General features: G+C 42.4%; 11 non-coding genes across 11 annotated transcripts; all 11 read right to left on the bottom strand.

Moving 5' to 3' along the window:
• Positions 1-2,664: 2,664 nt before the first annotated feature.
• On the bottom strand, positions 2,665-2,878 carry LOC137019531 (small nucleolar RNA U3). The gene has a single exon (XR_010895075.1). It is a non-coding gene; the product is annotated as a small nucleolar RNA U3 (small nucleolar RNA).
• Positions 2,879-4,347: 1,469 nt separating this feature from the next.
• Positions 4,348-4,561, bottom strand: LOC137019483 (small nucleolar RNA U3). Its single transcript, XR_010895029.1, has one exon. It is a non-coding gene; the product is annotated as a small nucleolar RNA U3 (small nucleolar RNA).
• Positions 4,562-6,030: 1,469 nt separating this feature from the next.
• LOC137019532 (small nucleolar RNA U3) lies at positions 6,031-6,244 on the bottom strand. Its single transcript, XR_010895076.1, has one exon. It is a non-coding gene; the product is annotated as a small nucleolar RNA U3 (small nucleolar RNA).
• Positions 6,245-7,712: 1,468 nt separating this feature from the next.
• Positions 7,713-7,926, bottom strand: LOC137019482 (small nucleolar RNA U3). Its single transcript, XR_010895028.1, has one exon. It is a non-coding gene; the product is annotated as a small nucleolar RNA U3 (small nucleolar RNA).
• A 1,468-nt stretch (positions 7,927-9,394) lies between these two features.
• Positions 9,395-9,608, bottom strand: LOC137019481 (small nucleolar RNA U3). The gene has a single exon (XR_010895027.1). It is a non-coding gene; the product is annotated as a small nucleolar RNA U3 (small nucleolar RNA).
• Positions 9,609-11,075: 1,467 nt separating this feature from the next.
• LOC137019480 (small nucleolar RNA U3) lies at positions 11,076-11,289 on the bottom strand. Its single transcript, XR_010895026.1, has one exon. It is a non-coding gene; the product is annotated as a small nucleolar RNA U3 (small nucleolar RNA).
• A 1,468-nt stretch (positions 11,290-12,757) lies between these two features.
• LOC137019479 (small nucleolar RNA U3) lies at positions 12,758-12,971 on the bottom strand. Its single transcript, XR_010895025.1, has one exon. It is a non-coding gene; the product is annotated as a small nucleolar RNA U3 (small nucleolar RNA).
• Positions 12,972-14,439: 1,468 nt separating this feature from the next.
• On the bottom strand, positions 14,440-14,653 carry LOC137019478 (small nucleolar RNA U3). The gene has a single exon (XR_010895024.1). It is a non-coding gene; the product is annotated as a small nucleolar RNA U3 (small nucleolar RNA).
• A 1,467-nt stretch (positions 14,654-16,120) lies between these two features.
• LOC137019477 (small nucleolar RNA U3) lies at positions 16,121-16,334 on the bottom strand. Its single transcript, XR_010895023.1, has one exon. It is a non-coding gene; the product is annotated as a small nucleolar RNA U3 (small nucleolar RNA).
• A 1,471-nt stretch (positions 16,335-17,805) lies between these two features.
• LOC137019476 (small nucleolar RNA U3) lies at positions 17,806-18,019 on the bottom strand. The gene has a single exon (XR_010895022.1). It is a non-coding gene; the product is annotated as a small nucleolar RNA U3 (small nucleolar RNA).
• A 1,468-nt stretch (positions 18,020-19,487) lies between these two features.
• Positions 19,488-19,701, bottom strand: LOC137019475 (small nucleolar RNA U3). Its single transcript, XR_010895021.1, has one exon. It is a non-coding gene; the product is annotated as a small nucleolar RNA U3 (small nucleolar RNA).
• Between the last annotated feature and the right edge of the window lie 454 nt (positions 19,702-20,155).

Raw genomic sequence — 20,155 nt, 5'->3', positions numbered from 1 at the left:
ACATCTACAGAAGCTCTTACTGAGAATTAACAGTTTAGATGTTTTGTTTGAGGTCACCATCATGGAGGTTGGTGGTTGCTTTAGTTGAGCTCTTGAGCCCTGAAGATCAGCATATCTGTTTTAAAGGGATAGTTCACCCAAAAATGAAAATTTGATGTTTATCTGCTTACCCCCAGGGCATCCAAGGTTTAGATGATTTTTTTTTTCAGTTGAACGCAAATTATGATTTTTAACTGCAACTGCAGTCTGTCAGTCAAATAATAGCAGTGATTGGGAACATGAACAATAAGAGTCGAAAAAACTTCCATAGACAAATCCAAATTAAACCCTGCGGCTCGTGACGGCACATTGATGTCCTAAGACACGAAACGATCGGTTTGTGCGAGAAACCGAACAGTATTTATATCATTTTTTACCTCTAATACACCACTATGTCCAACTCCGTTCAGCTTCCGGCTAGTGAGGTCAGATCGCGCTCTGACAACGGAAGTGATGTCTTGCGCTCATTGAAGTATATGGGCGAGACATCACTTCCGTCTTCAGAACGCGTTATTTGAGTCTCCGTTTCTCGCACAAACCGATCGTTTTGTGTCTTAGGACATTAATGTGTCGTCACGAGCCACAGGTTTTAATTTTGATTTGTCTAAGCAAGTTCTATTTACTGTTATAGTTGAAGTTCCCATCGACTGCTATTATTTGACGGACAGACGGCAGCGGTTGCAGTTAAAAATCATAATTTGCGTTCGACTGAAGAAAAAAAGTCACCTACATCTTGGATGCACTGGGGGTAAGCAGATAAACATCAAATTTTCATTTTTGGGTGAACTATCCCTTTAATAACAGACAAATAACTGCATTAAAGTGTTTTAAGCAACTGCTTTTTTTCTGTACTTGTTAACTTAAGAAATTGAAATGCTGTATTAAACTCAACCAACGGGAAAAATATCATTTACAACACTTTCATCATTCATTTTTTGTTTAAAACATCGTTTTGTGTTTTTTACACTCACAGACATCAACAGTCGACATATGAAACACAACAATGGTGACATGCTTCATGCCAGCATACAAAACACATTCATGGCTCCCAGCATGCATTGCAACATGAATAAATTATGCAGCTGGATTTTTTTTTTTTATTGTCACCATTGTTGAGTTTTGTATGATGAGTGCTGATGTCTAAGTGTGTCGATTTTAACTTCTGGATAATCCAACAAAAATCCGTTCAGTGTTAAAAACTATTTCTATAATTTTAGTTCATTTCCTGTTCCATAATACTTCAATATCAAGAGTAAAGAAAACTTCAATAAAACAGTTTATTAAACCACTTCATTGCAGTTGTTTGTCTGTTATTAAAACAGACTTGCAGATCTACTTTAACAGAGCAGAAACTTTTTCTGAAGAAAAAAAAAAAATTAAATTGCTGATAAAGAAGCAACTCTATAATAGTCAGGGGTCAAGAGCTCAACTAAAGCAACCACCAACCTCCATGATGGTGACCTCAAACAAAACATCTAACTTCTGTTAATTCTCAGTAAGAGCTTCTGTAGACGTGTGACAGAAATAAAGTCAGTCTGGTTAGTAATAATGAAGCTGGTAATGCTGTTTGTGGAGTTGTTTAATCAGATCTTCAGAGATTTAATGTCTTTTATATTCAGTTCATCTAAGGCTGTGGCTGAAGAAAGTTGTAGTTTGTGTTCTTATTTCTCTTTCTTTCAGTGCTTGTTCACAGCAGGTGTTTCAATGATTGAAAGAATGTTTCAGGAACATCATACTAACCTTTAAATAACATTCTACTAACATTAAGAAAACTGGACATTTTCATGTTCTTGGAATGTTACAAATCAACGTTCCTACAATGTAGGAACATCTTCAACAACTTCCCCCTTTAAGACATCCTTCAATGTCTTAAAGGGGGAAGACAGAACAGAAGAAAAGCAAAGTCACCATAGAAAATGTTGCAAGATTCATTCTGTCTTCTTACTCTTCGGCCAGTTTCTCTCTTGGCCATTCTGTGCCTCAGCACCTCATCCTGAAGGAGGCAGTACTCAGGACCATCCAGCTCTGAGTCAAGCAAGTTCCCAGTTTTATGGTGACCTCCATAGGCCATCATTAGCTACAGCTGTGGGTAGTTCCACGTTTGGAGGGTTAGTCGGTGGAAGTGCACGTGATTGATGACTTGTCCTAGCTAGGACTTGCTCCATTGCTCCTGGGCTTCTGTTTCCAATACTGGATTGCCACAACGCATTCCAGAAAAGCTCCTAAAACAAACCACTTTCTCAAAAGGCACAAATGTGGAACAGAACTCAGATCATACCCCTTTCTTCAATGTTGACAAAAGCAAGACAGAACCTTCATCAACGACACAGAGTTCACATCCAACGAAAAATTCACGCACTTACTAACCATTTTTAACCTAGGCATCTCAGAAACTTGACGGCGACTGCTCTCTTAGAAAACTCGCAACAGCTGATTTCAAAACGCAGAGTGAACGTTTATCTGGACCACTTTTTTTTTTTGGCATAAAAATGCTTTTCGCAACTGCTGTCTTACACCACATACGGTACCCAATCCTCACAAACAGTTCTGCGTCTCAGCAAAGTTTATTTTATATAAAGTACAGTTCTCTGGAAAAAAAGAAACCAGTTTAAAGAACACCGAAACACCACTCAGAACACACCCCTTTCTTCCATATTGCAAAAGGCAATACAGAACATTCATCAACAACGCAGAGCTTACAACTAAAGATGTTGCTCTGCACCCAATTCACGCTCAGAAAGGAGCATCATGACTCGTCATCGTGGGTGGGGAGACAAACACTTTCGAAACACATTTCCAAGCAAAGAACTATAGAAATGATTCTTGAAAATATAGTCTTGACGACTTATCGAAACTCAAACGGCATTCCATTCTGATGCGCCTCTCCTCTCAAACGGTTTTGCGTAGTTGAGTTCTGTGGGCTTTAAAGTTTGCGTGACATTTTAGCGCATACATCGGAGCCAAAAGCAGAAAGCACATCCACAATCCCCTAGAAGCCTACTAAGACATGATGAGGAATACAAACGACAATCTATAATGTCAAACTTTTTTGGAGCATTGCTTTGTAGTCCACCCGTTGAAGCTAAATGGCGAAAATCTTTTAGACGAAAAGTCAAACGCGCATTAACGAATCTTAATGTAGACTATTTCGAATTTTTGATGTGAGTTGCACACTTAGAAAAAGGGCTATGGCTGACCTCCAAATGCCAAATGAACCCGTGTCCGGCCCACTTTTTCCATAAAACCTGATTTTCGTATATATCTGCTGTCTTATCCAAGAGACAAGAATACCACATCGCTGCAAACATTTCTACTTTTGGATAATACACAGTGTTCGCTTTATACAAAAGGACGCTCTGACACGCGCCCCGAGATGTGGAGAGGTTTAAGCTGCCACAAAACGTGACCACAAGAGACGGGAGCCGGGTTAACACAAATGATCTCTTATTTAGCCAAGAACTTAGGAACTTAAACTGGAACTTAGGTTCTTCCTGGGCTGGGGTATCCATGGCGGCTCTGTTCCCCACATCTGTTTCAACGCTATAAGCCACCTTAAAGGGGGAAGACAGAACAGAAGAAAAGCAAAGTCACCATAGAAAATGTTGCAAGATTCATTCTGTCTTCTTACTCTTCGGCCAGTTTCTCTCTAGGCCATTCTGTGCCTCAGCACCTCATCCTGAAGGAGGCAGTACTCAGGACCATCCAGCTCTGAGTCAAGCAAGTTCCCAGTTTTATGGTGACCTCCATAGGCCATCATTAGCTACAGCTGTGGGTAGTTCCACGTTTGGAGGGTGAGTCGGTGGAAGTGCTCGTGATTGATGACTTGTCCTAGCTAGGACTTGCTCCATTGCTCCTGGGCTTCTGTTTCCAATACTGGATTGCCACAACGCATTCCAGAAAAGCTCCTAAAACAAACCACTTTCTCAAAAGGCACAAATGTGGAACAGAACTCAGATCATACCCCTTTCTTCAATGTTGACAAAAGCAAGACAGAACCTTCATCAACGACACAGAGTTCACATCCAACGAAAAATTCACGCACTTACTAACCATTTTTAACCTAGGCATCTCAGAAACTTGACGGCGACTGCTCTCTTAGAAAACTCGCAACAGCTGATTTCAAAACGCAGAGTGAACGTTTATCTGGACCACTTTTTTTTTTTGACATAAAAATGCTTTTCGCAACTGCTGTCTTACACCACATACGGTACCCAATCCTCACAAACAGTTCTGCGTCTCAGCAAAGTTTATTTTATATAAAGTACAGTTCTCTGGAAAAAAAGAAACCAGTTTAAAGAACACCGAAACACCACTCAGAACACACCCCTTTCTTCCATATTGCAAAAGGCAATACAGAACGTTCATCAACAACGCAGAGCTTACAACTAAAGATGTTGCTCTGCACCCAATTCACGCTCAGAAAGGAGCATCATGACTCGTCATCGTGGGTGGGGAGACAAACACTTTCGAAACACATTTCCAAGCAAAGAACTATAGAAATGATCCCTGAAAATATAGTCTTGACGACTTATCGAAACTCAAACGGCATTCCATTCTGATGCGCCTCTCCTCTCAAACGGTTTTGCGTAGTTGAGTTCTGTGGGCTTTAAAGTTTGCGTGACATTTTAGCGCATACATCGGAGCCAAAAGCAGAAAGCACATCCACAATCCCCTAGAAGCCTACTAAGACATGATGAGGAATACAAACGACAATCTATAATGTCAAACTTTTTTGGAGCATTGCTTTGTAGTCCACCCGTTGAAGCTAAATGGCGAAAATCTTTTAGACGAAAAGTCAAACGCGCATTAACGAATCTTAATGTAGACTATTTCGAATTTTTGATGTGAGTTGCACACTTAGAAAAAGGGCTATGGCTGACCTCCAAATGCCAAATGAACCCGTGTCCGGCCCACTTTTTCCATAAAACCTGATTTTCGTATATATCTGCTGTCTTATCCAAGAGACAAGAATACCACATCGCTGCAAACATTTCTACTTTTGGATAATACACAGTGTTCGCTTTATACAAAAGGACGCTCTGACACGCGCCCCGAGATGTGGAGAGGTTTAAGCTGCCACAAAACGTGACCACAAGAGACGGGAGCCGGGTTAACACAAATGATCTCTTATTTAGCCAAGAACTTAGGAACTTAAACTGGAACTTAGGTTCTTCCTGGGCTGGGGTATCCATGGCGGCTCTGTTCCCCACATCTGTTTCAACGCTATAAGCCACCTTAAAGGGGGAAGACAGAACAGAAGAAAAGCAAAGTCACCATAGAAAATGTTGCAAGATTCATTCTGTCTTCTTACTCTTCGGCCAGTTTCTCTCTAGGCCATTCTGTGCCTCAGCACCTCATCCTGAAGGAGGCAGTACTCAGGACCATCCAGCTCTGAGTCAAGCAAGTTCCCAGTTTTATGGTGACCTCCATAGGCCATCATTAGCTACAGCTGTGGGTAGTTCCACGTTTGGAGGGTGAGTCGGTGGAAGTGCTCGTGATTGATGACTTGTCCTAGCTAGGACTTGCTCCATTGCTCCTGGGCTTCTGTTTCCAATACTGGATTGCCACAACGCATTCCAGAAAAGCTCCTAAAACAAACCACTTTCTCAAAAGGCACAAATGTGGAACAGAACTCAGATCATACCCCTTTCTTCAATGTTGACAAAAGCAAGACAGAACCTTCATCAACGACACAGAGTTCACATCCAACGAAAAATTCACGCACTTACTAACCATTTTTAACCTAGGCATCTCAGAAACTTGACGGCGACTGCTCTCTTAGAAAACTCGCAACAGCTGATTTCAAAACGCAGAGTGAACGTTTATCTGGACCACTTTTGTTTTTTGACATAAAAATGCTTTTCGCAACTGCTGTCTTACACCACATACGGTACCCAATCCTCACAAACAGTTCTGCATTTCAGCAAAGTTTATATTATATAAAGTACAGATCTCTGGAAAAAAAGAAACCAGTTTAAAGAACACCGAAACACCACTCAGAACACACCCCTTTGTTCCATATTGCAAAAGGCAATACAGAACGTTCATCAACAACGCAGAGCTTACAACTAAAGATGTTGCTCTGCACCCAATTCACGCTCAGAAAGGAGCATCATGACTCGTCATCGTGGGTGGGGAGACAAACACTTTCGAAACACATTTCCAAGCAAAGAACTATAGAAATGATCCCTGAAAATATAGTCTTGACGACTTATCGAAACTCAAACGGCATTCCATTCTGATGCGCCTCTCCTCTCAAACGGTTTTGCGTAGTTGAGTTCTGTGGGCTTTAAAGTTTGCGTGACATTTTAGCGCATACATCGGAGCCAAAAGCAGAAAGCACATCCACAATCCCCTAGAAGCCTACTAAGACATGATGAGGAATACAAACGACAATCTATAATGTCAAACTTTTTTGGAGCATTGCTTTGTAGTCCACCCGTTGAAGCTAAATGGCGAAAATCTTTTAGACGAAAAGTCAAACGCGCATTAACGAATCTTAATGTAGACTATTTCGAATTTTTGATGTGAGTTGCACACTTAGAAAAAGGGCTATGGCTGACCTCCAAATGCCAAATGAACCCGTGTCCGGCCCACTTTTTCCATAAAACCTGATTTTCGTATATATCTGCTGTCTTATCCAAGAGACAAGAATACCACATCGCTGCAAACATTTCTACTTTTGGATAATACACAGTGTTCGCTTTATACAAAAGGACGCTCTGACACGCGCCCCGAGATGTGGAGAGGTTTAAGCTGCCACAAAACGTGACCACAAGAGACGGGAGCCGGGTTAACACAAATGATCTCTTATTTAGCCAAGAACTTAGGAATTTAAACTGGAACTTAGGTTCTTCCTGGGCTGGGGTATCCATGGCGGCTCTGTTCCCCACATCTGTTTCAACGCTATAAGCCACCTTAAAGGGGGAAGACAGAACAGAAGAAAAGCAAAGTCACCATAGAAAATGTTGCAAGATTCATTCTGTCTTCTTACTCTTCGGCCAGTTTCTCTCTAGGCCATTCTGTGCCTCAGCACCTCATCCTGAAGGAGGCAGTACTCAGGACCATCCAGCTCTGAGTCAAGCAAGTTCCCAGTTTTATGGTGACCTCCATAGGCCATCATTAGCTACAGCTGTGGGTAGTTCCACGTTTGGAGGGTGAGTCGGTGGAAGTGCTCGTGATTGATGACTTGTCCTAGCTAGGACTTGCTCCATTGCTCCTGGGCTTCTGTTTCCAATACTGGATTGCCACAACGCATTCCAGAAAAGCTCCTAAAACAAACCACTTTCTCAAAAGGCACAAATGTGGAACAGAACTCAGATCATACCCCTTTCTTCAATGTTGACAAAAGCAAGACAGAACCTTCATCAACGACACAGAGTTCACATCCAACGAAAAATTCACGCACTTACTAACCATTTTTAACCTAGGCATCTCAGAAACTTGACGGCGACTGCTCTCTTAGAAAACTCGCAACAGCTGATTTCAAAACGCAGAGTGAACGTTTATCTGGACCACTTTTTTTTTTGACATAAAAATGCTTTTCGCAACTGCTGTCTTACACCACATACGGTACCCAATCCTCACAAACAGTTCTGCGTTTCAGCAAAGTTTATTTTATATAAAGTACAGTTCTCTGGAAAAAAAGAAACCAGTTTAAAGAACACCGAAACACCACTCAGAACACACCCCTTTCTTCCATATTGCAAAAGGCAATACAGAACGTTCATCAACAACGCAGAGCTTACAACTAAAGATGTTGCTCTGCACCCAATTCACGCTCAGAAAGGAGCATCATGACTCGTCATCGTGGGTGGGGAGACAAACACTTTCGAAACACATTTCCAAGCAAAGAACTATAGAAATGATCCCTGAAAATATAGTCTTGACGACTTATCGAAACTCAAACGGCATTCCATTCTGATGCGCCTCTCCTCTCAAACGGTTTTGCGTAGTTGAGTTCTGTGGGCTTTAAAGTTTGCGTGACATTTTAGCGCATACATCGGAGCCAAAAGCAGAAAGCACATCCACAATCCCCTAGAAGCCTACTAAGACATGATGAGGAATACAAACGACAATCTATAATGTCAAACTTTTTTGGAGCATTGCTTTGTAGTCCACCCGTTGAAGCTAAATGGCGAAAATCTTTTAGACGAAAAGTCAAACGCGCATTAACGAATCTTAATGTAGACTATTTCGAATTTTTGATGTGAGTTGCACACTTAGAAAAAGGGCTATGGCTGACCTCCAAATGCCAAATGAACCCGTGTCCGGCCCACTTTTTCCATAAAACCTGATTTTCGTATATATCTGCTGTCTTATCCAAGAGACAAGAATACCACATCGCTGCAAACATTTCTACTTTTGGATAATACACAGTGTTCGCTTTATACAAAAGGACGCTCTGACACGCGCCCCGAGATGTGGAGAGGTTTAAGCTGCCACAAAACGTGACCACAAGAGACGGGAGCCGGGTTAACACAAATGATCTCTTATTTAGCCAAGAACTTAGGAATTTAAACTGGAACTTAGGTTCTTCCTGGGCTGGGGTATCCATGGCGGCTCTGTTCCCCACATCTGTTTCAACGCTATAAGCCACCTTAAAGGGGGAAGACAGAACAGAAGAAAAGCAAAGTCACCATAGAAAATGTTGCAAGATTCATTCTGTCTTCTTACTCTTCGGCCAGTTTCTCTCTAGGCCATTCTGTGCCTCAGCACCTCATCCTGAAGGAGGCAGTACTCAGGACCATCCAGCTCTGAGTCAAGCAAGTTCCCAGTTTTATGGTGACCTCCATAGGCCATCATTAGCTACAGCTGTGGGTAGTTCCACGTTTGGAGGGTGAGTCGGTGGAAGTGCTCGTGATTGATGACTTGTCCTAGCTAGGACTTGCTCCATTGCTCCTGGGCTTCTGTTTCCAATACTGGATTGCCACAACGCATTCCAGAAAAGCTCCTAAAACAAACCACTTTCTCAAAAGGCACAAATGTGGAACAGAACTCAGATCATACCCCTTTCTTCAATGTTGACAAAAGCAAGACAGAACCTTCATCAACGACACAGAGTTCACATCCAACGAAAAATTCACGCACTTACTAACCATTTTTAACCTAGGCATCTCAGAAACTTGACGGCGACTGCTCTCTTAGAAAACTCGCAACAGCTGATTTCAAAACGCAGAGTGAACGTTTATCTGGACCACTTTTTTTTTTGACATAAAAATGCTTTTCGCAACTGCTGTCTTACACCACATACGGTACCCAATCCTCACAAACAGTTCTGCGTTTCAGCAAAGTTTATTTTATATAAAGTACAGTTCTCTGGAAAAAAAGAAACCAGTTTAAAGAACACCGAAACACCACTCAGAACACACCCCTTTCTTCCATATTGCAAAAGGCAATACAGAACGTTCATCAACAACGCAGAGCTTACAACTAAAGATGTTGCTCTGCACCCAATTCACGCTCAGAAAGGAGCATCATGACTCGTCATCGTGGGTGGGGAGACAAACACTTTCGAAACACATTTCCAAGCAAAGAACTATAGAAATGATCCCTGAAAATATAGTCTTGACGACTTATCGAAACTCAAACGGCATTCCATTCTGATGCGCCTCTCCTCTCAAACGGTTTTGCGTAGTTGAGTTCTGTGGGCTTTAAAGTTTGCGTGACATTTTAGCGCATACATCGGAGCCAAAAGCAGAAAGCACATCCACAATCCCCTAGAAGCCTACTAAGACATGATGAGGAATACAAACGACAATCTATAATGTCAAACTTTTTTGGAGCATTGCTTTGTAGTCCACCCGTTGAAGCTAAATGGCGAAAATCTTTTAGACGAAAAGTCAAACGCGCATTAACGAATCTTAATGTAGACTATTTCGAATTTTTGATGTGAGTTGCACACTTAGAAAAAGGGCTATGGCTGACCTCCAAATGCCAAATGAACCCGTGTCCGGCCCACTTTTTCCATAAAACCTGATTTTCGTATATATCTGCTGTCTTATCCAAGAGACAAGAATACCACATCGCTGCAAACATTTCTACTTTTGGATAATACACAGTGTTCGCTTTATACAAAAGGACGCTCTGACACGCGCCCCGAGATGTGGAGAGGTTTAAGCTGCCACAAAACGTGACCACAAGAGACGGGAGCCGGGTTAACACAAATGATCTCTTATTTAGCCAAGAACTTAGGAATTTAAACTGGAACTTAGGTTCTTCCTGGGCTGGGGTATCCATGGCGGCTCTGTTCCCCACATCTGTTTCAACGCTATAAGCCACCTTAAAGGGGGAAGACAGAACAGAAGAAAAGCAAAGTCACCATAGAAAATGTTGCAAGATTCATTCTGTCTTCTTACTCTTCGGCCAGTTTCTCTCTAGGCCATTCTGTGCCTCAGCACCTCATCCTGAAGGAGGCAGTACTCAGGACCATCCAGCTCTGAGTCAAGCAAGTTCCCAGTTTTATGGTGACCTCCATAGGCCATCATTAGCTACAGCTGTGGGTAGTTCCACGTTTGGAGGGTGAGTCGGTGGAAGTGCTCGTGATTGATGACTTGTCCTAGCTAGGACTTGCTCCATTGCTCCTGGGCTTCTGTTTCCAATACTGGATTGCCACAACGCATTCCAGAAAAGCTCCTAAAACAAACCACTTTCTCAAAAGGCACAAATGTGGAACAGAACTCAGATCATACCCCTTTCTTCAATGTTGACAAAAGCAAGACAGAACCTTCATCAACGACACAGAGTTCACATCCAACGAAAAATTCACGCACTTACTAACCATTTTTAACCTAGGCATCTCAGAAACTTGACGGCGACTGCTCTCTTAGAAAACTCGCAACAGCTGATTTCAAAACGCAGAGTGAACGTTTATCTGGACCACTTTTTTTTTGACATAAAAATGCTTTTCGCAACTGCTGTCTTACACCACATACGGTACCCAATCCTCACAAACAGTTCTGCGTTTCAGCAAAGTTTATTTTATATAAAGTACAGTTCTCTGGAAAAAAAGAAACCAGTTTAAAGAACACCGAAACACCACTCAGAACACACCCCTTTCTTCCATATTGCAAAAGGCAATACAGAACGTTCATCAACAACGCAGAGCTTACAACTAAAGATGTTGCTCTGCACCCAATTCACGCTCAGAAAGGAGCATCATGACTCGTCATCGTGGGTGGGGAGACAAACACTTTCGAAACACATTTCCAAGCAAAGAACTATAGAAATGATCCCTGAAAATATAGTCTTGACGACTTATCGAAACTCAAACGGCATTCCATTCTGATGCGCCTCTCCTCTCAAACGGTTTTGCGTAGTTGAGTTCTGTGGGCTTTAAAGTTTGCGTGACATTTTAGCGCATACATCGGAGCCAAAAGCAGAAAGCACATCCACAATCCCCTAGAAGCCTACTAAGACATGATGAGGAATACAAACGACAATCTATAATGTCAAACTTTTTTGGAGCATTGCTTTGTAGTCCACCCGTTGAAGCTAAATGGCGAAAATCTTTTAGACGAAAAGTCAAACGCGCATTAACGAATCTTAATGTAGACTATTTCGAATTTTTGATGTGAGTTGCACACTTAGAAAAAGGGCTATGGCTGACCTCCAAATGCCAAATGAACCCGTGTCCGGCCCACTTTTTCCATAAAACCTGATTTTCGTATATATCTGCTGTCTTATCCAAGAGACAAGAATACCACATCGCTGCAAACATTTCTACTTTTGGATAATACACAGTGTTCGCTTTATACAAAAGGACGCTCTGACACGCGCCCCGAGATGTGGAGAGGTTTAAGCTGCCACAAAACGTGACCACAAGAGACGGGAGCCGGGTTAACACAAATGATCTCTTATTTAGCCAAGAACTTAGGAATTTAAACTGGAACTTAGGTTCTTCCTGGGCTGGGGTATCCATGGCGGCTCTGTTCCCCACATCTGTTTCAACGCTATAAGCCACCTTAAAGGGGGAAGACAGAACAGAAGAAAAGCAAAGTCACCATAGAAAATGTTGCAAGATTCATTCTGTCTTCTTACTCTTCGGCCAGTTTCTCTCTAGGCCATTCTGTGCCTCAGCACCTCATCCTGAAGGAGGCAGTACTCAGGACCATCCAGCTCTGAGTCAAGCAAGTTCCCAGTTTTATGGTGACCTCCATAGGCCATCATTAGCTACAGCTGTGGGTAGTTCCACGTTTGGAGGGTGAGTCGGTGGAAGTGCTCGTGATTGATGACTTGTCCTAGCTAGGACTTGCTCCATTGCTCCTGGGCTTCTGTTTCCAATACTGGATTGCCACAACGCATTCCAGAAAAGCTCCTAAAACAAACCACTTTCTCAAAAGGCACAAATGTGGAACAGAACTCAGATCATACCCCTTTCTTCAATGTTGACAAAAGCAAGACAGAACCTTCATCAACGACACAGAGTTCACATCCAACGAAAAATTCACGCACTTACTAACCATTTTTAACCTAGGCATCTCAGAAACTTGACGGCGACTGCTCTCTTAGAAAACTCGCAACAGCTGATTTCAAAACGCAGAGTGAACGTTTATCTGGACCACTTTTTTTTTTGACATAAAAATGCTTTTCGCAACTGCTGTCTTACACCACATACGGTACCCAATCCTCACAAACAGTTCTGCGTTTCAGCAAAGTTTATTTTATATAAAGTACAGTTCTCTGGAAAAAAAGAAACCAGTTTAAAGAACACCGAAACACCACTCAGAACACACCCCTTTCTTCCATATTGCAAAAGGCAATACAGAACGTTCATCAACAACGCAGAGCTTACAACTAAAGATGTTGCTCTGCACCCAATTCACGCTCAGAAAGGAGCATCATGACTCGTCATCGTGGGTGGGGAGACAAACACTTTCGAAACACATTTCCAAGCAAAGAACTATAGAAATGATCCCTGAAAATATAGTCTTGACGACTTATCGAAACTCAAACGGCATTCCATTCTGATGCGCCTCTCCTCTCAAACGGTTTTGCGTAGTTGAGTTCTGTGGGCTTTAAAGTTTGCGTGACATTTTAGCGCATACATCGGAGCCAAAAGCAGAAAGCACATCCACAATCCCCTAGAAGCCTACTAAGACATGATGAGGAATACAAACGACAATCTATAATGTCAAACTTTTTTGGAGCATTGCTTTGTAGTCCACCCGTTGAAGCTAAATGGCGAAAATCTTTTAGACGAAAAGTCAAACGCGCATTAACGAATCTTAATGTAGACTATTTCGAATTTTTGATGTGAGTTGCACACTTAGAAAAAGGGCTATGGCTGACCTCCAAATGCCAAATGAACCCGTGTCCGGCCCACTTTTTCCATAAAACCTGATTTTCGTATATATCTGCTGTCTTATCCAAGAGACAAGAATACCACATCGCTGCAAACATTTCTACTTTTGGATAATACACAGTGTTCGCTTTATACAAAAGGACGCTCTGACACACGCCCCGAGATGTGGAGAGGTTTAAGCTGCCACAAAACGTGACCACAAGAGACGGGAGCCGGGTTAACACAAATGATCTCTTATTTAGCCAAGAACTTAGGAACTTAAACTGGAACTTAGGTTCTTCCTGGGCTGGGGTATCCATGGCGGCTCTGTACCCCACATCTGTTTCAACACTATAAGCCACCTTAAAGGGGGAAGACAGAACAGAAGAAAAGCAAAGTCACCATAGAAAATGTTGCAAGATTCATTCTGTCTTCTTACTCTTCGGCCAGTTTCTCTCTAGGCCATTCTGTGCCTCAGCACCTCATCCTGAAGGAGGCAGTACTCAGGACCATCCAGCTCTGAGTCAAGCAAGTTCCCAGTTTTATGGTGACCTCCATAGGCCATCATTAGCTACAGCTGTGGGTAGTTCCACGTTTGGAGGGTGAGTCGGTGGAAGTGCTCGTGATTGATGACTTGTCCTAGCTAGGACTTGCTCCATTGCTCCTGGGCTTCTGTTTCCAATACTGGATTGCCACAACGCATTCCAGAAAAGCTCCTAAAACAAACCACTTTCTCAAAAGGCACAAATGTGGAACAGAACTCAGATCATACCCCTTTCTTCAATGTTGACAAAAGCAAGACAGAACCTTCATCAACGACACAGAGTTCACATCCAACGAAAAATTCACGCACTTACTAACCATTTTTAACCTAGGCATCTCAGAAACTTGACGGCGACTGCTCTCTTAGAAAACTCGCAACAGCTGATTTCAAAACGCAGAGTGAACGTTTATCTGGACCACTTTTTTTTTTGACATAAAAATGCTTTTCGCAACTGCTGTCTTACACCACATACGGTACCCAATCCTCACAAACAGTTCTGCGTTTCAGCAAAGTTTATTTTATATAAAGTACAGTTCTCTGGAAAAAAAGAAACCAGTTTAAAGAACACCGAAACACCACTCAGAACACACCCCTTTCTTCCATATTGCAAAAGGCAATACAGAACGTTCATCAACAACGCAGAGCTTACAACTAAAGATGTTGCTCTGCACCCAATTCACGCTCAGAAAGGAGCATCATGACTCGTCATCGTGGGTGGGGAGACAAACACTTTCGAAACACATTTCCAAGCAAAGAACTATAGAAATGATCCCTGAAAATATAGTCTTGACGACTTATCGAAACTCAAACGGCATTCCATTCTGATGCGCCTCTCCTCTCAAACGGTTTTGCGTAGTTGAGTTCTGTGGGCTTTAAAGTTTGCGTGACATTTTAGCGCATACATCGGAGCCAAAAGCAGAAAGCACATCCACAATCCCCTAGAAGCCTACTAAGACATGATGAGGAATACAAACGACAATCTATAATGTCAAACTTTTTTGGAGCATTGCTTTGTAGTCCACCCGTTGAAGCTAAATGGCGAAAATCTTTTAGACGAAAAGTCAAACGCGCATTAACGAATCTTAATGTAGACTATTTCGAATTTTTGATGTGAGTTGCACACTTAGAAAAAGGGCTATGGCTGACCTCCAAATGCCAAATGAACCCGTGTCCGGCCCACTTTTTCCATAAAACCTGATTTTCGTATATATCTGCTGTCTTATCCAAGAGACAAGAATACCACATCGCTGCAAACATTTCTACTTTTGGATAATACACAGTGTTCGCTTTATACAAAAGGACGCTCTGACACGCGGCCCGAGATGTGGAGAGGTTTAAGCTGCCACAAAACGTGACCACAAGAGACGGGAGCCGGGTTAACACAAATGATCTCTTATTTAGCCAAGAACTTAGGAATTTAAACTGGAACTTAGGTTCTTCCTGGGCTGGGGTATCCATGGCGGCTCTGTTCCCCACATCTGTTTCAACGCTATAAGCCACCTTAAAGGGGGAAGACAGAACAGAAGAAAAGCAAAGTCACCATAGAAAATGTTGCAAGATTCATTCTGTCTTCTTACTCTTCGGCCAGTTTCTCTCTAGGCCATTCTGTGCCTCAGCACCTCATCCTGAAGGAGGCAGTACTCAGGACCATCCAGCTCTGAGTCAAGCAAGTTCCCAGTTTTATGGTGACCTCCATAGGCCATCATTAGCTACAGCTGTGGGTAGTTCCACGTTTGGAGGGTGAGTCGGTGGAAGTGCTCGTGATTGATGACTTGTCCTAGCTAGGACTTGCTCCATTGCTCCTGGGCTTCTGTTTCCAATACTGGATTGCCACAACGCATTCCAGAAAAGCTCCTAAAACAAACCACTTTCTCAAAAGGCACAAATGTGGAACAGAACTCAGATCATACCCCTTTCTTCAATGTTGACAAAAGCAAGACAGAACCTTCATCAACGACACAGAGTTCACATCCAACGAAAAATTCACGCACTTACTAACCATTTTTAACCTAGGCATCTCAGAAACTTGACGGCGACTGCTCTCTTAGAAAACTCGCAACAGCTGATTTCAAAACGCAGAGTGAACGTTTATCTGGACCACTTTTTTTTTGACATAAAAATGCTTTTCGCAACTGCTGTCTTACACCACATACGGTACCCAATCCTCACAAACAGTTCTGCGTTTCAGCAAAGTTTATTTTATATAAAGTACAGTTCTCTGGAAAAAAAGAAACCAGTTTAAAGAACACCGAAACACCACTCAGAACACACCCCTTTCTTCCATATTGCAAAAGGCAATACAGAACGTTCATCAACAACGCAGAGCTTACAACTAAAGATGTTGCTCTGCACCCAATTCACGCTCAGAAAGGAGCATCATGACTCGTCATCGTGGGTGGGGAGACAAACACTTTCGAAACACATTTCCAAGCAAAGAACTATAGAAATGATCCCTGAAAATATAGTCTTGACGACTTATCGAAACTCAAACGGCATTCCATTCTGATGCGCCTCTCCTCTCAAACGGTTTTGCGTAGTTGAGTTCTGTGGGCTTTAAAGTTTGCGTGACATTTTAGCGCATACATCGGAGCCAAAAGCAGAAAGCACATCCACAATCCCCTAGAAGCCTACTAAGACATGATGAGGAATACAAACGACAATCTATAATGTCAAACTTTTTTGGAGCATTGCTTTGTAGTCCACCCGTTGAAGCTAAATGGCGAAAATCTTTTAGACGAAAAGTCAAACGCGCATTAACGAATCTTAATGTAGACTATTTCGAATTTTTGATGTGAGTTGCACACTTAGAAAAAGGGCTATGGCTGACCTCCAAATGCCAAATGAACCCGTGTCCGGCCCACTTTTTCCATAAAACCTGATTTTCGTATATATCTGCTGTCTTATCCAAGAGACAAGAATACCACATCGCTGCAAACATTTCTACTTTTGGATAATACACAGTGTTCGCTTTATACAAAAGGACGCTCTGACACGCGCCCCGAGATGTGGAGAGGTTTAAGCTGCCACAAAACGTGACCACAAGAGACGGGAGCCGGGTTAACACAAATGATCTCTTATTTAGCCAAGAACTTAGGAATTTAAACTGGAACTTAGGTTCTTCCTGGGCTGGGGTATCCATGGCGGCTCTGTTCCCCACATCTGTTTCAACACTATAAGCCACCTTAAAGGGGGAAGACAGAACAGAAGAAAAGCAAAGTCACCATAGAAAATGTTGCAAGATTCATTCTGTCTTCTTACTCTTCGGCCAGTTTCTCTCTAGGCCATTCTGTGCCTCAGCACCTCATCCTGAAGGAGGCAGTACTCAGGACCATCCAGCTCTGAGTCAAGCAAGTTCCCAGTTTTATGGTGACCTCCATAGGCCATCATTAGCTACAGCTGTGGGTAGTTCCACGTTTGGAGGGTGAGTCGGTGGAAGTGCTCGTGATTGATGACTTGTCCTAGCTAGGACTTGCTCCATTGCTCCTGGGCTTCTGTTTCCAATACTGGATTGCCACAACGCATTCCAGAAAAGCTCCTAAAACAAACCACTTTCTCAAAAGGCACAAATGTGGAACAGAACTCAGATCATACCCCTTTCTTCAATGTTGACAAAAGCAAGACAGAACCTTCATCAACGACACAGAGTTCACATCCAACGAAAAATTCACGCACTTACTAACCATTTTTAACCTAGGCATCTCAGAAACTTGACGGCGACTGCTCTCTTAGAAAACTCGCAACAGCTGATTTCAAAACGCAGAGTGAACGTTTATCTGGACCACTTTTTTTTTTTTTGACATAAAAATGCTTTTCGCAACTGCTGTCTTACACCACATACGGTACCCAATCCTCACAAACAGTTCTGCGTTTCAGCAAAGTTTATTTTATATAAAGTACAGTTCTCTGGAAAAAAAGAAACCAGTTTAAAGAACACCGAAACACCACTCAGAACACACCCCTTTCTTCCATATTGCAAAAGGCAATACAGAACGTTCATCAACAACGCAGAGCTTACAACTAAAGATGTTGCTCTGCACCCAATTCACGCTCAGAAAGGAGCATCATGACTCGTCATCGTGGGTGGGGAGACAAACACTTTCGAAACACATTTCCAAGCAAAGAACTATAGAAATGATCCCTGAAAATATAGTCTTGACGACTTATCGAAACTCAAACGGCATTCCATTCTGATGCGCCTCTCCTCTCAAACGGTTTTGCGTAGTTGAGTTCTGTGGGCTTTAAAGTTTGCGTGACATTTTAGCGCATACATCGGAGCCAAAAGCAGAAAGCACATCCACAATCCCCTAGAAGCCTACTAAGACATGATGAGGAATACAAACGACAATCTATAATGTCAAACTTTTTTGGAGCATTGCTTTGTAGTCCACCCGTTGAAGCTAAATGGCGAAAATCTTTTAGACGAAAAGTCAAACGCGCATTAACGAATCTTAATGTAGACTATTTCGAATTTTTGATGTGAGTTGCACACTTAGAAAAAGGGCTATGGCTGACCTCCAAATGCCAAATGAACCCGTGTCCGGCCCACTTTTTCCATAAAACCTGATTTTCGTATATATCTGCTGTCTTATCCAAGAGACAAGAATACCACATCGCTGCAAACATTTCTACTTTTGGATAATACACAGTGTTCGCTTTATACAAAAGGACGCTCTGACACGCGGCCCGAGATGTGGAGAGGTTTAAGCTGCCACAAAACGTGACCACAAGAGACGGGAGCCGGGTTAACACAAATGATCTCTTATTTAGCCAAGAACTTAGGAATTTAAACTGGAACTTAGGTTCTTCCTGGGCTGGGGTATCCATGGCGGCTCTGTTCCCCACATCTGTTTCAACGCTATAAGCCACCTTAAAGGGGGAAGACAGAACAGAAGAAAAGCAAAGTCACCATAGAAAATGTTGCAAGATTCATTCTGTCTTCTTACTCTTCGGCCAGTTTCTCTCTAGGCCATTCTGTGCCTCAGCACCTCATCCTGAAGGAGGCAGTACTCAGGACCATCCAGCTCTGAGTCAAGCAAGTTCCCAGTTTTATGGTGACCTCCATAGGCCATCATTAGCTACAGCTGTGGGTAGTTCCACGTTTGGAGGGTGAGTCGGTGGAAGTGCTCGTGATTGATGACTTGTCCTAGCTAGGACTTGCTCCATTGCTCCTGGGCTTCTGTTTCCAATACTGGATTGCCACAACGCATTCCAGAAAAGCTCCTAAAACAAACCACTTTCTCAAAAGGCACAAATGTGGAACAGAACTCAGATCATACCCCTTTCTTCAATGTTGACAAAAGCAAGACAGAACCTTCATCAACGACACAGAGTTCACATCCAACGAAAAATTCACGCACTTACTAACCATTTTTAACCTAGGCATCTCAGAAACTTGACGGCGACTGCTCTCTTAGAAAACTCGCAACAGCTGATTTCAAAACGCAGAGTGAACGTTTATCTGGACCACTTTTTTTTTTGACATAAAAATGCTTTTCGCAACTGCTGTCTTACACCACATACGGTACCCAATCCTCACAAACAGTTCTGCGTTTCAGCAAAGTTTATTTTATATAAAGTACAGTTCTCTGGAAAAAAAGAAACCAGTTTAAAGAACACCGAAACACCACTCAGAACACACCCCTTTCTTCCATATTGCAAAAGGCAATACAGAACGTTCATCAACAACGCAGAGCTTACAACTAAAGATGTTGCTCTGCACCCAATTCACGCTCAGAAAGGAGCATCATGACTCGTCATCGTGGGTGGGGAGACAAACACTTTCGAAACACATTTCCAAGCAAAGAACTATAGAAATGATCCCTGAAAATATAGTCTTGACGACTTATCGAAACTCAAACGGCATTCCATTCTGATGCGCCTCTCCTCTCAAACGGTTTTGCGTAGTTGAGTTCTGTGGGCTTTAAAGTTTGCGTGACATTTTAGCGCATACATCGGAGCCAAAAGCAGAAAGCACATCCACAATCCCCTAGAAGCCTACTAAGACATGATGAGGAATACAAACGACAATCTATAATGTCAAACTTTTTTGGAGCATTGCTTTGTAGTCCACCCGTTGAAGCTAAATGGCGAAAATCTTTTAGACGAAAAGTCAAACGCGCATTAACGAATCTTAATGTAGACTATTTCGAATTTTTGATGTGAGTTGCACACTTAGAAAAAGGGCTATGGCTGACCTCCAAATGCCAAATGAACCCGTGTCCGGCCCACTTTTTCCATAAAACCTGATTTTCGTATATATCTGCTGTCTTATCCAAGAGACAAGAATACCA

This window comes from Chanodichthys erythropterus, chromosome 4 (assembly GCF_024489055.1).
Source record: "Chanodichthys erythropterus isolate Z2021 chromosome 4, ASM2448905v1, whole genome shotgun sequence".
In the NCBI taxonomy this organism is placed as follows: domain Eukaryota; kingdom Metazoa; phylum Chordata; class Actinopteri; order Cypriniformes; family Xenocyprididae; genus Chanodichthys; species Chanodichthys erythropterus.
Note: the sequence above shows the minus strand (reverse complement) of the source record. Positions and strands in the feature narration are given on the sequence as shown.